Source organism: Bactrocera neohumeralis, chromosome 4 (genome assembly GCF_024586455.1).
Source record: "Bactrocera neohumeralis isolate Rockhampton chromosome 4, APGP_CSIRO_Bneo_wtdbg2-racon-allhic-juicebox.fasta_v2, whole genome shotgun sequence".
Classification (NCBI taxonomy): domain Eukaryota; kingdom Metazoa; phylum Arthropoda; class Insecta; order Diptera; family Tephritidae; genus Bactrocera; species Bactrocera neohumeralis.
In genome coordinates this window covers 57,295,861-57,313,674 of record NC_065921.1, presented here as the reverse complement: position 1 = coordinate 57,313,674, position 17,814 = coordinate 57,295,861, and the positions used below count along the sequence as shown (strand labels likewise).

Sequence of the window (17,814 nt, the reverse complement as noted above, 5' to 3'; positions counted from 1 at the left end):
CTCTTCGTACTTTCACCTTGATTTATTTTGACCTTGAACCTGGAATTATTGCACCAGACAGTTTGGGTCGCGAAATAATGCCACCAGCCAAAAAGGTGCGTGGAGTCCCTACGCGCGGATGAGGTTATACTTCTTAGTGATATTCCAAGAAATGCATGTCATTTTGTATGAAAGAAAACTAGAAAACTTAAATTCACATTTTATAAATTTATTATAATTTATTATCTCCCCGAGCATGCCTTTGCCAACAAGTCGTCTTTTCGCGACGATGGCAAAAGCTAAAAATCATGAATTGCACAACTTTCTGGTGCTTCTCGCAAAAATCTGCGTCGATATGTATTCACGATCATACGTATACATACATACATATTTACGCATGTTTGTAGGTGAAGCTGCTACAGCGGCAAGGGGTGACATCGGCGGCCATTACTTTACTTATGCCATAGAAATTATATTGCTACGAATATGGAAATGACAACGAAATAATGCAAATATGCATATTTCTAAAGGTCATTAATTTCGTTGAAGAAATGAAAGGAATGAATGATCCTGAGAAGTATAGTCTTAACTTTTCAACGGCCAACGCAGATCATTTCAACCAAAAGGAATTTATTCATTAAAATCACCACTTAGAAGTCGTTTTATCCGTTGTAAGCGAACGATTTTCGAAGAAACATCATTTCTAATATGCCACAAGACAAAAATAGAAATGAACTTCTTAAACCTCACGCTGTCAGATAAAACGATATACCTCGTCATCGCGGGTCGATTTCCAAAAAATGTAAATGAAGACTACTACAGAAATAATCCTGTAAAGTATAGCCTTAATTTTTCAACGGCCAACGCAGGGTATTTCAACAAAACTCACATAAAATAGTTGAGGATTCGCAGAAATGAAAGACAAAGGAAAGAAAAAGGAGTATAACTTCAATAATGCACAAGCATATAAACATACATATGCGCACACATGTGAATAGTCACCTCGTCATCGCGGGTCGATTTGCAAAGAAAGTAAATGAAGACTGACCAGAGAACTTAAAAGTATAGAGAAGATGCAGGTTCGATTGCGAACATTTGATAGATTCAAATTAGGGAATTCACCGCATTTGTTAACATTATAGGTCGTAACTCGCCTCGCAATTTTAACATTTTTTACAATTCTCTCACATATTCTAACCGAGAATATGAAGAGACAGAAATATATGTATTTATAAAATGATTTATTTGATATTCCTGAGGATGGAAATATGTATGTAGATCTCTTTTATTTTTGATTTATTATTTTTCAAATTAATTAATGCTAATTTTATCTTATTTTATAATAACTCATTTTAAATATGAATATAAAAGATTTACCTAAACATTATGAAGATATTTTCATGATTCATACGCAATGTACACGAATGTAAGCAATTTCGTTTTGCCGTCGGCATTTCAATTTCTCATGCTTCAATTTTTGCTTTCAACCAAGAAATCGCTTGTATGTATGTATGTATGTGCAATATATGCCTTTGCGTTTTGCCGTCGGCATTTCAATATTGACATGCAAAAGTAATTATGTATTTCATTGCTTCGTTTTGGCCCAATTTTGTATATTAAGACAAGTGTCAATAATTGTGAAAAAATCAAATAAATATTTACATATTAAGTATAAATCTTCTTCTTACATGTTCTTTGTATATATCATATGTAAATAAGTATTGAGCTTTCTCCTACTAATATATTGGGCAAATTGACAAGTGTCAATAATTGCGCCAAAATCAAATATATTATATATTCATATGTAAACATGTTTTAAACTTTACATAAAATTGAAGTGTCAATAATTGCGCCAATTTTCATAAAGTTGGAAATTTTGCGCGAATAAGACGTGTGCGGGTTAAGTCGTGAATTTTACTTATATTAATTAATTTGAAAGTGCCGAAAAATGCGAAACGAAATTTCAATAAATTTAAATAAATTTACATGTATTTTAAATTATTGCCCTAGTTGTCCATGAGGAGGATGGGGTCATGTGTAGAAGTTCACGCAAGTGAGGAAAGTTCTCTGATCGCCATTCACTTGGGAGTGGCCAGAAACGATCCTTTTACATATGACTCAAGCAGCTCCCGACTTCCGGTCTTTGACCAAGTATCCTCTGGGTAGCCTGAGAACATCCGTTCGAAGGTGAGCTAAAGTGAGAAGGCGAAACATCCCCTGCATAGGGTTGTGCGCTGGGTTTGGGACCCGCCACGTAAAAAGCCTATCCCAATGAAAAGCGACAAACAGCCTCGGATGAGAAACCCCTCTTTTGATAACGACCATGGCAAACGAAATAAGGACAACGATATCAGGGCATGCACCTGGAATGTCCGGTCCCTTAATTGGGAAGGTGCCGCTGCCCAGCTGGTTGATGTCCTCGTGAAAATAAAGGCTGACATCACCGCCGTCCAAGAAATGCGATGGACGGGACAAGGACAGAGACGAGTAGGTCCTTGTGACATTTACTACAGTGGCCATATAAAGGAGCGCAAGTTTGGTGTGGGATTCGTGGTGGGAGAAAGACTCCGTCGCCGAGTACTATCATTCACTCCGGTGAATGAACGTCTAGCCACAATCCGCATCAAAGCGAGGTTCTTCAACTTATCGCTGCAAAAGCAAAACGAAAAGGAGAAAAAAGCGGAAAAGCGAAAACGGAGAATAGCTGATTGATTAAAGCAAAACGGCAAATTAAAAATAAGCGCACGTTTGATTCGCTGTTATTAGGGGAAATAAAAAGTTATTACTAAAAAATTTGGAAATTGGCCGCGAAAAGGGGCCGGTATTTGCAAATAAATTTTGTTTAAATTAAATTGTACTTATCTACTTGTACTTGTACTTATGTTCTCAAATCGTCCGGAATTCCGGTAAGTCTTAACACAAAAAACCTAGTGTTTTCACTATGAAAAGCTAGGATTATTCAGCGAATAATCCAAGAGCGTAAATAACACGTCCACTTCACTCAACACTAAAAAAATGTAGACAGCGACATAGAATCTGATGACTGCTTATTTTTTCTTTTTGTTTTTGATATGGCATCTCAAGGAGTTGAATTTAGCTTCAGAAGGTATAATAATTTTTTACAAAACACATTTCTCAAAATACTCGCAGTATAACGATTGCAAAACATAGCTGTATGGATAATCTATTAGGTATAACAATTATGAACAGTTATTAAATAATTAAATAGTTTTAGTGGATATGTAAGTTTATTTCATTCATCGACACCCACAACATTATTTGAAAAATATCGACAAAAGTTTTACCAAAAGACGATATTACTTGTGAAATATCGATCAATTTTTTTAGAAAAATATGCATTCAAGGCGGCCTACGGATATCACACGACCAGCTGCGAACTTCCCAAAAACTTCACCTTGTGAACTTCATCAAATGTTTTATAGCGTAAAAATCCTCTAAAAAATTCATTGAAGCCAATTAAAACAAGAAAAAACGTTAACTTCGGCTGCATCGAATCTAATATCCTCTTCACAGGTGCATTTCTTTTAGTAACCATGTGTTCAGTTTGTATGGACGCTATATGCTATAGTAATCCGATTTTTTCGCAGATTACATTTTTGCCTTAGAAAATAATCTATACCAAATTTGGTGAAGATACATTGTCAAATGTGAAAGTTTTCCATACAAGAACTTGATTCCGATCGTTCAGTTTATATGGCAGCTATATGTTATAGTGGTCCGATATCGGCCGTTCCGACAAATGAGCAGCTTCTTGAAGAGAAAATGACGTTTGCAAAATTTTAAAAGGATATCTTAACCCCTTGTTGTCTGACGGTACTCTCCAGTACCACTTCGAATTTTTCTGTTTTAAACCGTTTAAACCGTTCGTGTTTAAAAGCCGATACTATTGGCATCCAATTTCCATGGCACTGAAAAAACGAGTGTCCAGAGAAGAGATCGTAAGGGCCAAGCAATACAAGTCCAATGCCCAATTGTGACTAAAGTTTATAACTCTTTTATGGGTGGAGTGGACCATGCAGATCAGCTGCGTTGTGAATACGGTATAGGTAGGCGATCGAAAAAAAAACATAGATTGTTTTGGGGGCTTTTGGAAATAACTTTCGTTAATTCCTACATTATATACTGTCAAATCCCTGATAAAATTACTCCACTAGAATATAGGCGGTCAGTTGCACAAGGCTTAATGACGCAAAAGGATGTTGGTGCCAACAAATGCAAGTTGAGTCTTGCACCAACACACGCTAGCAAAAAACGTCGTGGTAAAAGTGATACAGTACCGAAAGATGTCCTATTAGGTAATTTGGGGATACATTGGCCAACATTTGGTGAAAGTCGAGGTAGATGTGAAATGTGCAGTTTAAAAAAAATTCAGTCAAAGCCGCATTCGAAATGTCAACACTGCGGAATATTTTTGTGCTGCAATGAAAAAAAGAACTGTTTCTCCGAGTATCATGGCATTAATGTATGAAAAATATGAGCTCCTCAAGCCCGACGGTACCTCTAAGTACCATATCGTTTTTTATACTAAGATGTCCTTTACATTTTTTTATTGTTTTTATTGCTTAATAATATATGACTACGAATGGAAATATGTGAAAACTTATTAGATAATTGTCTTTATTCTTGGTTTGGTCAACAAGGGGTTAAAAATTGAGGGACTAGTTCGTATATATACAGACGGACGGACGGACGGACATGGTTAAATCGACTCAGCTCAACATACTGATCATTTATATATACACTTTAAAGGGTCTCCGACGCTTCTTTCTGGATGTTACAAACATCGTGACAAACTTAATATATGCTGTTCAGGGTATAAAAAACATTCGGTGATTTCAAACAAATATATATTAGCACTTATCTTGCTTTTGTACTTTAATCACCACTCTTAAAATATGAGTACTTTTTCACAGACTCACAAACGAGTTTACTACAAGCTTTAACAAAGAGTGAGTGCATATGCAAATTAAATTCCCTTAGCAATGCTCCTTGGCACTAATTAACGCAGATTTCAGACCCACAAATATTAATCTGCAACAATTTACAGTAGAAAAAAAATTTATACTTACTACATACATACAATTCATGGTGATTACCGATATAACCACTCACAGTGTTTGTTTTTAGAAACTTACACATACACGCTAGCACATCTTTTTATAGTTTCTGTTTTGGCACAGTAGTTGCACTTGAATTATAGGAATACATTTTATTTAGCATTTTAATAATTTAATGTAATTCAAACCAAAAATAATTAAAACACTTGATGTTATCAGCATATCACTTTAAGTCACATACCTGAATTAAATTACAACACATCATATGATATTACATAATAGTTACACACTTAAAATATTCACACTAATCCGAAATTTCATTCCACATTGCTAAATCATGAAATTTTATGTTTTTAAATAGCACGTCACATCACTATATCATATCACATCTTACGATACCTCATCACATATACGCATTTAAAAGGTTCACACTAACTCAAAATCCCGTTTCACGCTTCTAATCCTACCAGCCAAGAGTGGTTAATAAAACTAGTGAAACAGTTTAGAAACTCTCACAAGTAGTAGAAGTGGTGAGCTCGCCATAGGTCGCGTGAAGATTCTAACCACGTTTCCCCTCACACGTACGTATACATGTGATCATACATCTCTGTTGCGCTCATTCAGCAGTGTCATATAAAAAAGTATATCTGTTCTGCTCTAATATCCCCAATCGACAGCTGATGCAGGGTTGCATTTTCTCTTTCCTAATTTAAAATATTTTTAAAATTTTAAACATTTTAAATAAAATTTTTTTTTATTTTTCTTTATTAATAAACATTTTTTGCAGAATTACAAATATGTACATATGTATGTTCAATAAAAAAATTATTAAGATCTGAAATATAGACTAATCATATAAAATGATAAAAATGCCTGAAAGAAAAGATTAATTAAATAAAAATAGTGATAAAATCTGAAAAAAAGTTTAATTAAAAAAAAAATAATAATAGCATCTGAAAGAAAATAATAATTATATAAAACTGATAATAATATCTGAAATAAAAGATTAATATTATCTGAAAAAACAACAAAATATATTAAACACAAATAGAATTGACTCTGAAAGAAAGATTATTTATATAAAAATCATAATAATATTTGAAACAAAAGAATAATATTATCTGATTAATTAAAATATAAAACAAACATTTGTTTTCACATAATATATTGGATTGTGCAGGCCGCCTTAAACGCATAAAATACATACATACATACATATGTATGTATTTATTTTTGCGTATTATATTGGACTGCGCAATCCAATTTCAAACAACACACACTTATTTTCACATACTTACTTAACAATTTATATTTGCTGCTTCTGATGATATTGCTGCTGCTGCTATTTACAATTCAGTTCTGATTTCCAATGCTATAAAAACAAATGAAGTAATTATTTGCAAAATATTGTTGAAAAATCACATAAAATTTATTCACTTACCTTCTTATTGTACGAGCTCGAATGACATGCGTCTTTCAATCGTTTGTTTATTCCCCTTTTTGGGATTTTCTTTTGGCACTATTGACAATTATGTTTTCTCCTTCGCATTCATTCAAATAAATCAAGAAATGAAAGAAACTTTTTTTCGTCGCATTTAGGTAAGCAAAAAATAACCCGAAAATGTGCGTTGGTGTTAGTGCATAGAGAAAAAATGTGTAGTTGTATTGAAATATTTGAGAAAAGTGGTTAGCCGTGGCTAGCAAGGAAACCACCAAATTTTGAGTTATTAATTAACGCGTCTCATCACAGCATCACATCGTATTAGGACATCACATCACAGAGGCTCACTTAACCCATAAATCTATTCCATAGCGCAAAACTAAATAAAAAAAATATATTACATTAGATCAAAACATAATATCATATCTCTGCTATTTATTTATTACTGAACACAACTACGAATTTTTCAACATCAAACCCCAAAATAGGAAATCTTGTATCAATTCGTCACATCACAGTCATATCATATCCAAAAAATAATACCACATGAAATAGCGTCATTCAACAGCACATTACTTTACATCAATTCTTATAAGTCAGAATAATAACTTACCTTGTTACATAATATAACCTCACCTAAAGTGATTTTTCCAGAACAAATCTTAAAATGATCTTATATCAAAATTCATAGCCACGATTAAGACACTTCTTATTATGTTTTTCAAAAAAATCATTTCTCTCAAAAAACCAACGGAGCCCTTAACCTACGGAAACTTCAGACTTACATCCTCGCATGTCTAATAAGTGAGGTTTTTAAGGAGAATATATTTTTTTTAAAGAGAGCTCAAGAAGTGACTAGTTGTAACTATCGTATTTTGGGTTTAAACTGTTTTCATACACATTAATAAGAATATCTCTTTTTTTCTGTAAGGAGTACATCGAAGGAAAACTAAACAAAATCGTAACCGAGCCGGCAAGAAGCAGAGCGTAAAACAACAATAATGATAGTAGAGCGTAAGTAACAAAAGTGCATTAAGGCATTAACAAGTTCAACTGAATGCAAGGGGGACAAACACAAGCATGCTCACATAAGTACACAAACTCACACATCCTCATTCGCCGCTTGATGGCCCTCAGCCCTTGACAACCAAGCCGTTGGCCACAAGTTGGCTGTGTTCTTACCACCGGACAAGCCTTGTTTACAACGCAAATAATTTTGTTTGAGTATGTGTGAATTGCGTAATTGTGGCGTAATTAAATTCTTTATCGAAACTCAATTTGCGATTTCATTTTTCAATCAATGCATTAACTAGTGTGCTTGTAGTATAGGAAAATAAAGGTACTTAATATAGCAAGTGTTTGGACGAATGGAAGCCATCGGCTAAAGATAGCTGCTTGAAGGATTCTTGGGTTGGGGTCAAAATTCTGCTTTTTTGGAAATTCTGCATTCATAAAGTCAATGGAAGTTATGGAAGTCAATATTCTGGAATTCAAAATTCTGGATAACGAAATTCTAAATTGCAAAATTCTGAATGGCAAAATTCTGTAATTAGTTTGTTATCAACACGCATTTTTAATCATTAATTACAGAATTTTGCCATTCTGTAATCATATGTTTTATTGCCTAGTAAGTTGTTTTTTACAATTGCATGATTGTATTTGTTATTGTTATTGCTTCGTTTGTTGTTCTTCATTTACTTTTTTGTACTACCATAATGATTTAGTTTACTATGTACCTACATATACTGCAATTTCATTAATAAAAACGTGCTAAATATTTTTGTGAAATGATGGAAAATATAACTGTGGTGAAGTCCAATAAAGAAAAAGACATGTTAAACGTCGACGGCTACTTCTTCTATGTATTTGGAACGAAAAAATAAGAAAACATTTATCTGGACTTGTTCTGAACGAATTAAAAACAAATGTACCGTGCGTATTGTCACACAATTCGATGGCTGTGAACATGTTATACGAAAAAAAGAAATGAACATTCTCATGATCCATTAATGTAGTATCTATTTGATCTTTATTTGTTAATAATGTTGTTTTTTGTCTTTCCGATAAACATGTTTGAATTTTGGAATTATTTTGGAGGTTATGTTTTGTTTATGTTATATTATTATGTATGTATAAGCAAATTTATATAAGATATACGATTTGGCTCAAATTTTGGGGAAAAATTTCCAGAATTAATTCTGGAAAACGTAAATTCCGGAATTATGAAAAACCAGAATTTTGAAATGCAGCCAAAAAAGGCGAAGGAATTGCGGAATTCCGATTTCCAGAATTTTGTCGACCCAGAATTTTGATTCCGGAATTTCGACTTCAGAATTTTAATTTTAGAATTTTGGCCGTTTCCCGGATTCTTTCCACAAATGAGGGAAGTTTGAAGAGGCTATTTGATAGTCGAAAATCACCATTAGGTAAAAATTCTGATTTTTTTCACTCCAGCTGCCCAAGGTCTCTTAAGTTGGAGTATTGTGAGCCGTAGAATATAGCCCGTCTCATCGGCGTTTAGGTGATGTTCCAACGGCTCACCATCCTCCATACATGCGCTGCATTCCGACGAATTCACTTTTCTCATTTTCTAAAGGTGGGTTCTTAAGGGTGGTGCCCTTTGACGATCCCTACAATACTACTCACTTCCCGTTTGCCTGGAAGTAGAAACTTTTTGGTCTGTCCGCCGTCATCACTACCCCAAAATGACTTTGTGGCATGTTCCGTATCGCTAGTGCTCCCAGACCCGAGGTATTCCTCTTAGGTCCATTGCTTCAAACAACCATTGAGGAAGCTGCATGAATCTACAACAGATTTAGGGAATTGTGTTGCCAGCTGCCCCGAGCGAAGTAACTCGTCTGCCTTTTCATTGGTTCTACTTATTCCTACATGACTTGGAACCCACATGATATTAACCGAGTTACCTGCTGATAGTCAAGTTATTGCCTGCTTGCATAAACTAACACAGTGAGACTTAGTATTGGAGCTACGGATAGCCTTAATTGTCCCACGGCAATAAACTAGTAGGTTTATGGAATTGCATTTTCTGTTTTGACCTGAAAGACTGAATCGTAGTCATTTATTCGTTTAAAATAACCTTCTTCATATAGTTTACTACAAAAAAAGCCCGCCCCTTTTCCTATTTTGTACTTTATTCCTTCAGTGAATATGTAGATTTCAACTTTTAAGCTGTCGACCGCGGAACCTTTGGTCATTTATATCCATTTGTAGAAAGAAAGTTTATTAACATAACGTATGACATATCCGACAATTTTTCGACAATGCAATCCACCAAATTATCATAAACCTCACTTTGGGGCGTGCAGGAATTCTAAATTCAAAGATCTTTAGAAACTCTGCACTCGCGGTCTCAGGCAAAACCAAAATCAAGAAAATAATTAAGTTCAGCTGCACCCTTCACAGGTGCAGATTCTTACATGCTATTAAAAATGTGTATCTTGCTTTTTTGTACTCTTGCAACTAGTTACTACAGAGTATTATAGATTTGTTCACCTAACGGTTGTACGTATCACCTAAAACTAAGCGAGATAAATAAATATATATATAAATGATCAGGATGACGAGAAAAGTTGAAATCCGGTTGACTGCTTATCTATCCGTCCATCGGTGTAAGCCTTAACTTGAGTAAAAATTGAGATATCTTGATGAAGCTTGGTATGTGGGTTCCTTGCTAAAAAAAATCAAGTTCGTAGATAGACATAATCGGACCACTGGCATATGTATATTTTAAACCACTTAAGCAATAATAACAAAATTTGCTGAGAACATATTTTATAAAAAAAACTTCTACCAACAGTGTGAAAATGGACGAAATCGAACAACAGCTACGCCTAGTTCTCATATAGCGCAATTTTAAATTTCCCTTGGTTCGTTCAGTTTCCAGTACACAAATCAAAAAGCAATTAATGTAACGGGATTAAACTTTGCACGAATAATGCCCTTAGTGTGTGCCAACTTATAACCAAAAATTGTTGAAATCCAGCAAAAACTTTTCAAGCCTCTAGGTACCGAATATTTGAACCCCAGTACCTAAAGTTGACTTTTGATCGAAAATATCGGTCAATGTGTGAGATATATAATTAAAATTCAGGGATAATCCTTCTCTGACAATGGTATGTCTGTATTTAGAAATGGGTTGTACCGAGCTAATACTTCTCTTAGTCCCCATATACTTAATATAAAGATTTTCGAACTTCCGATGACATTGTACCGCATATATCGGCTAATATGTGAGTTATCCCAATGAAAATAAGAGAGGTTTTACCCATAATAGTGTATCTTTGTGCCTAAAATAGATAAATTTGAGCGAAAACTTGGCCTAGTCCTTATATAACTAATATCAGGATTTTCGAAGATCCGGCTAACTTTACTCTATTTGAATGGTTTTACACCCTGAACATTTCCCCGGCCTTGACTCCTGCAAGTTTCAAAAGTATAAAATGTTTTGTTGCACCCGAACTCAGCGCTTCCTTACTTGTTGACGATCAGTTTGAATGGCAGCTATATGATATACTGATCCGATCTGAATAATATGTTCGGAGATTGTGCTGTTGCTTGGACAATACTCTATGTCAAATTCCGTGAAAACATCTTGTCAAATAAAAATGTTCGTTGTAAAAGAACTTGATTTTGACGTTTCACTTTTTATGACAGCTGTTTGTTATAGTGATCCGATTTCGGCGATGCCGAGAAAAGAACGAATGAGAATGTTCAGATTGATTTCTTAAATACTGAATTGCTGATTCGCATATTCTATAATAATAGAAATAGCTTATCCAAATGCCCAGTTGATCGAAGTGTTATTTGAGCTCTCTAAATACCTTTAATTAGTTTAGGAACAATTTGATTAGCTGACTCCAATGTCTAAAATTACAGAAGTTGCTCTAACGTCAAATATACACATTCCGATATCATAAGTCTTACAGTGCATTATGGGTTTAGAAAATATAATCTATCATCAATTCCAATACATGTGTAAGATATAATCAATACCCAGAGCAGAAATAGATGGATAAGTTAGGTCAAATATCCAGCTTATAACATTTATGGATTACTTATGGAAGCCAATCTGAATATCAATTTAATTGAAAAGTCAAAAACTAAAAAAACCAACCCACGTTAAAAGCCTTATTGGATGAATTTTAAATGCTTTGTTGTGACCAATGCCGTAGAAAAAAGGCAAAATCTTAGACTGCTATAGCCTTAGAGTTTACACGACGTCAAGCTTTAACGAATAAAAAAACCTTTTTTGGAGAAACCAACTATTTAATTGGAGTTACGGACAACCATAGAAAGTTACTGACTGAGATAACCATACTTTTCGACGCGGACGTCAAATAGAGTACCAAAGACAAATATGATAACGTAAGTTATGTGGAAAGTGGAAATTTCGGTAGTCCTTCCAGTAATTAACAGTTCATGTAAAGAAGCAATCTGTAGTACGTTCCATGGCGGAGCCTCTGACAGAATCGCAGTTTTGACCTATTATAGGTCCTCATTAAAGTTTTCGGAGACTGCTCTTACAGCAGTTAAGGATTGCTATTTTCGAAAGCTGTAAAGCTATTGTATTTATAACCCTTGACCTTAGATAGTTCTTGAAGAATTCTGGAGAAATTTAAAGGAATCGAGGAGCTCAATTTCAATTCAAACTAATTTTTATGCATTTTTAGTATCAGTCGATGCACAGTCAGTAGATCCACAGAAGTCACTCTTGTTTAACAAATTATTACAAGCACAACTTTCAAAGATTTCATCATCTTAACGAGCTGAGTCCCTCAGTTTTGAAGAAATCGAGCGGGTTCTTTTTTCAACAAGAAGCTGCCCATTTCTCGGACCCATGATATCGGATCACTAAAGCGTATAGCTGCCATACAAAACCGATATCCACACCGATCAAAGTTCTTCTAAGGAATCCTTTGTATTTAAGCTACGAAACAACCGAACTTTTTCTTGTTTTTTATTTCACTTTCATTTTTCCATTTATTCATTTATTCAAAAGTATAAGTATATGGGTTCACATTCTTATCGCTTGTCATTTTTCCATTCTCCTCTCGCTTTATAGAGCTCAAACTGAGTCAATCACATTGAGATAAATTCCAATTAAAATTTTAATTAAGACACTTGTGGATATAATGTTGAGCACGAATATAATCGCAGTCAAAAAAAAGGTGCGTGGAGTCCCTACGCGCGGATGAAGTTATACTTCTTAGTGATATTCCATGAAATGCTTATCATTTTGTATGAAAGAAAACTAGAAAACTTAAATTCACATTTTATAAATTTATTATGCACATAAAATGAAGAAATATATTATATCTTCTTCTTTTTAATTGCCGTAGACGCCGCTTACACGATTATAGCCGAGTTAACAACAGCGCGCCAGTCGTTTCTTCTTTTCCTCCCAACGGAGTGGAGGTCTTCCTCTTCCTCTGCCTCCCCCGGCGGGTACTGCGTCGAATACTTTCAGAGCTGGAGTGTTTTCATCCATCCGGACAACATGACCTAGCAAGCGTAGCCGCTGCCTTTTAATTCGCTGAACTATGTCAATGTCGTCGTATATTTCGTACAGCTCATCGTTCCATCGAATGCGATATTCGCCGTGGCCAATGCGCAAAGGACCATAAATCTTTCGCACAATTTTTTCTCTCGCAAACTCGTAACGTCGACTCATCGGTTGCTGTCATCTCCCAAGCCTCTGCACCATATAGCAGGACGGGAATTATGAGCGACTTATAGAGTTTAGCTTTTGTTCGTCGAGAGAGGACTTTACTTTTCAATTGCCTACTCAGTCCGAAGTAGCACCTGTTGGCAAGAGCAATCCTGCGTTGGATTTCCAGGCTGACATTGTTGGTGGTGTTAATGCTGGTTCCTAAATAGACTAAATTATCTACAACTTCAAAGTTATGACTGTCAACAGTGACGTGAGAGCCAAGTCGCGAGTGCGACGACTGTTTGTTTGATGACAGGAGATATTTCGTTTTGCCCTTGTTCACTGCCAGACCCATTTTCTGTGCTTCCTTGTCCAACCTGGAGAAAGCAGAACTAACGGCGCGGGTGTTGAGGCCGATGATATTAATATCGTCGGCATACGCCAGCAGCTGTACACTCTTATAGAAGATGGTACCTTCTCTGTTTAGTTCTGCAGCTCGAACTATTTTCTCCAGAAGCAGGTTGAAGAAGTCACACGATAGGGAGTCGCCTTGTCCAAAACCTCGTTTGGTATCGAACGGCTCGGAGAGGTCCTTCCCGATCCTGACGGAGTTTTTGGTGTTATTCAACGTCAGTTTACACAGACGTATTAGTTTCGCGGGGATACCAAATTCAGACATCGCGGCATAAAGGCAGCTCCTTTTCGTGCTGTCGAAAGCAGATTTGAAATCGACGAAGAGGTGGTGTGTGTCGATTCTTCTTTCACGGGTCTTTTCCAAGATTTGGCGCATGTTGAATATCTGGTCGGTTGTTTATTTTCCAGGTCTGAAGCCACACTGATAAGGTCCAATCAGTTTGTTAACGGTGGGCTTTAATCTTTCACACAATACGCTCGATAGAACCTTATGTGCGATGTTGAGGAGGCTGATCCCACGGTAGTTGGCGCAGATTGTGGGGTCTCCATTTTTATGGATTGGGCATAGCACACTTAAATTACAATCGTTGGGCATGCTTTCGTCCGACCATATTTTACAAAGAAGCTGATGCATGCTCCCTATTAGTTCTTCGCCGCCGTGTTTGAATAGCTCGGCCGGCAATCCGTCGGCCCCTACCGCTTTGTTGTTCTTGAGGCGGGCAATTGCTATTCGAACTGCTTCATGGTCGGGTAATGGAACGTCTGCTCCATCGTCATCGAATGGGGAATCGGGTTCTCCTTCTCCTGTCGTTGTGCGTTCACTGCCATTCAGCAGGCTGGAGAAGTGTTCCCTCCATAATTTAAGTATGCTCTGGGCATCAGTGACTAGATCACCTTTGGGGGTTCTACAAGAGTATGCTCCGGTCTTGAAACCTTCTGTAAGCCGCCGCATTTTTTCGTAGAATTTTCGAGCATTACCCCTGTCGGCCAGCTTATCAAGCTCTTCGTACTCACGCATTTCAGCCTCTTTCTTTTTCTGTCTGCAAATGCGTCTCGCTTCCCTTTTCAACTCTCGGTATCTATCCCATCCCGCACGAGTTGTGGTCGATCGTAACGTTGCGAGGTTAGGCAGCCTGTTTTCTCTCCGCTGCGACACGGCACTCCTCGTCGTACCAGCTGTTCTTTTGAACTTTCCGAAAACCAATGTCTTCGGTTGCAGCTGTACGTAAGGAGTTTGAAATGCCGTCCCACAGTTCCCTTATACCGAGTTGTTGACAAGTGCTCTCAGAGAGCAGGAGTGGAAGCCGAGTAGAGAAACGTTTGGCTGTCTGTTGTGATTGCAGCTTCTCGACGTCGAACCTTCCTTGTGTTTGTTGGCGTGCGTTTTTTGCTGCACAGAGGCGGGTGCGAATCTTGGCTGCAACAAGATAGTGGTCCGAGTCGATGTTAGGACCTCGGAGCGCACGCACATCTAAAACACTGGAGACGTGTCTTCCGTCTATCACAACATGATCGATCTGGTTGGTAGTTTTTCGATCCGGAGACAGCCAGGTAGCTTGATGAATCTTCTTATGCTGGAATCTAGTACTACAGATAACCATATTTCGGGCCCCGGCGAAGTCACTCAGCCTCAACCCATTTGGGGATGTTTCGTCGTGGAGGCTGAATTTACCGACCGTAGTGCCAAATATACCTTCTTTGCCCACCCAGGCGTTAAAGTCGCCAAGCACGATTTTGACATCGTGGCGGAGGCAGCTCTCATAAGCGCGCTCCAAGCGCTCATAGAAGGCATCTTTGGTCACATCGTCCTTCTCCTCCGTCGGGGCGTGGGCGCAAATCAGCGATATGTTGAAGAACCTCGCTTTGATGCGGATTGTGGCTAGACGTTCATTCACCGGAGTGAATGATAGTACTCGGCGACGGAGTCTCTCTCCCACCACGAATCCAACACCAAACTTGCGCTCCTTTATATGGCCACTGTAGTAAATATATTATATATTCATATGCAAATATGTTTTAAACTTTACATAAAATTGAAGTGTCAATAATTGCGCCAATTTTCATAAAGTTGGAAATTTTGCGCGAATAAGACGTGATGCGAAACGGAAATGCGAAACGAAATTTCGATAAATTTAAGTAAATTTACATGTATTTTCATTTATATTTAATTGTCAATAAATTTTTCGAAAATTATTAGCCCTAGTTGTCCATTTTATTTTCTCACACATTTCAGCCGATTTTTGTAGTATAGAAACTTGACCGGCGTAGAAGCAAAATGAGAAACAATCATACATACATATATTATGTCGTTTGCACATTTGTCTGTATGTTTGCGAAAGCAAATGTTCTACAAAAGCATATTTCTATACTTAAACAAAATTATTAGAACCATCGTATGTTTCTTAAATGAATAACCAAACCATACTTAAGTCAGCGTAACCTAAGTGTCAATGGTGGTGTTGGTGGTAAGCGCTTGGAAAGTCAAGATGCTACCACATGTTCGAATCTCGACAGAATAAATTTTTAATTTTTTGCTTTTAACATGGTATACTATACAAATAAATATTTTTCTTACTAATAGAAATTAAATTTATCACAGCAATATTATGTATGTATATGTAGATATATTATGTATATTCCTGTGATAAATTTAACTTCTATTAGTAAGAAAAATATTTATTTGTATAGTATACGATGTTAGAAGGCATACATCTTCTATCCTATCTTGTGTATCTGCACATGCTCATATGAGTGTATGTATACGCACGTGCGCGTTCAGAAATTGATATCATATTTTCATCGCTAATCAATATACTTATTACATGTGCGCGCATTGACTTGCATGTTCATACATTCAAATATATTTATATGTACATATATTTGCATACATTTCCAAACAAATAATGCACAAGCATACAAACATACATATGCGTACACATATGAATATGCCACCAACAAAAAATTGATCTTCACAAGTCAATATGGCAGCCAAATTGGCGAAGAACAAGTGTAGTAAATTTTACAACAAAAACGATTTCATTCATGAACGCAGGCGCAAATTCCACAAGCGATCTCGCTTCATTCATAAAAACAGAGGCCGTAACATCTCCCCGAGCATGCCTTTGCCAACAAGTCGTCTTTTCGCGACGATGGCAAAAGCCAAAAATCGTAAATTGCACAACTTTCTGGTGCTTCTCGCAAAAATCTGCGTCGATATGTATTCACGATCATACGTATACATACATACATATTTACGCATGTTTGTAGGCGAAGCTGCTACAGCAGCAAGGGGTGACAATCGGCGGCCATTACTTTAATTATGTCATAGAAATTCTATTGCTACAAATATGGAAATGACAACGAAATAATGCAAATATGCATATTTCTAAAGGTCATTAATTTTTTTGAAGAAATGAAAGGAATGAATGATCCTGAGAAGTATAGTCTTAACTTTTCAACGGCCAACGCAGAGCATTTCAACCAAAAGGAATTTATTCATTAAAATCACCACTCAGAAGTCGTTTTATCCGTTGTAAGCGAACGATTTTCGAAGAAAATTCATTTCTAATATGCCACAAGACAAAATTAGAAATGAACTTCATAAACCTCACGCTGTCAGATAAAACGATATACCTCGTCATCGCGGGTCGATTTCAAAAAAATGTAAATGAAGACTTACTACAGAAATGATCCTGTAAAGTATAGGCTTAATTTTTCAACGGCCCACGCAGAGTAGTTCAACCAAAAGACACGCAAGATAGTTGAGAATTCGCAGAAATGAAAGACAAACGAAAGAAAAAGAAGTATAACTTCAATAATGCACAAGCATACAAACATACATATGCGCACACATGTGAATATGTCATCAACCAAAAATTGAAACATTGTTCTACAAAAACAACAACAGCATAAGCACGGCAACATTGTGTTGTTGGTAGAAAAGCCGAGCTATGCCGAAAGAAACGAACAAACGATCGTCGATTGTCACCGCTTCGCTTGCTGCTCGAACATTTTCGCAGACAAGGTTGCGTTAGATTCATATTGAGCAAGGTTGCGCAACCTGAATTTATCGCAACCTTTTCCGAGCTCGTATAAGAAGTATAACTTCAAAAACATGACAGTTGGAAACAAAAATTAATCGAACACACCAATTAAAACAGTTACAAAAATATTGCTTGCTGGAAATTATTACTGTTGAGTTGTTTTCAATTGTGTCAGGTGTGTCTTTGGCT

The 17,814-nt window shown here is 36.4% G+C and overlaps 2 pseudogenes; both read right to left on the bottom strand.

Annotated features, from left to right (window-relative positions):
• Positions 1–624: 624 nt before the first annotated feature.
• Positions 625–826, bottom strand: LOC126757723 (small nucleolar RNA U3; annotated as a pseudogene).
• Positions 827–17,088: 16,262 nt separating this feature from the next.
• LOC126757688 (small nucleolar RNA U3) lies at positions 17,089–17,291 on the bottom strand (annotated as a pseudogene).
• Between the last annotated feature and the right edge of the window lie 523 nt (positions 17,292–17,814).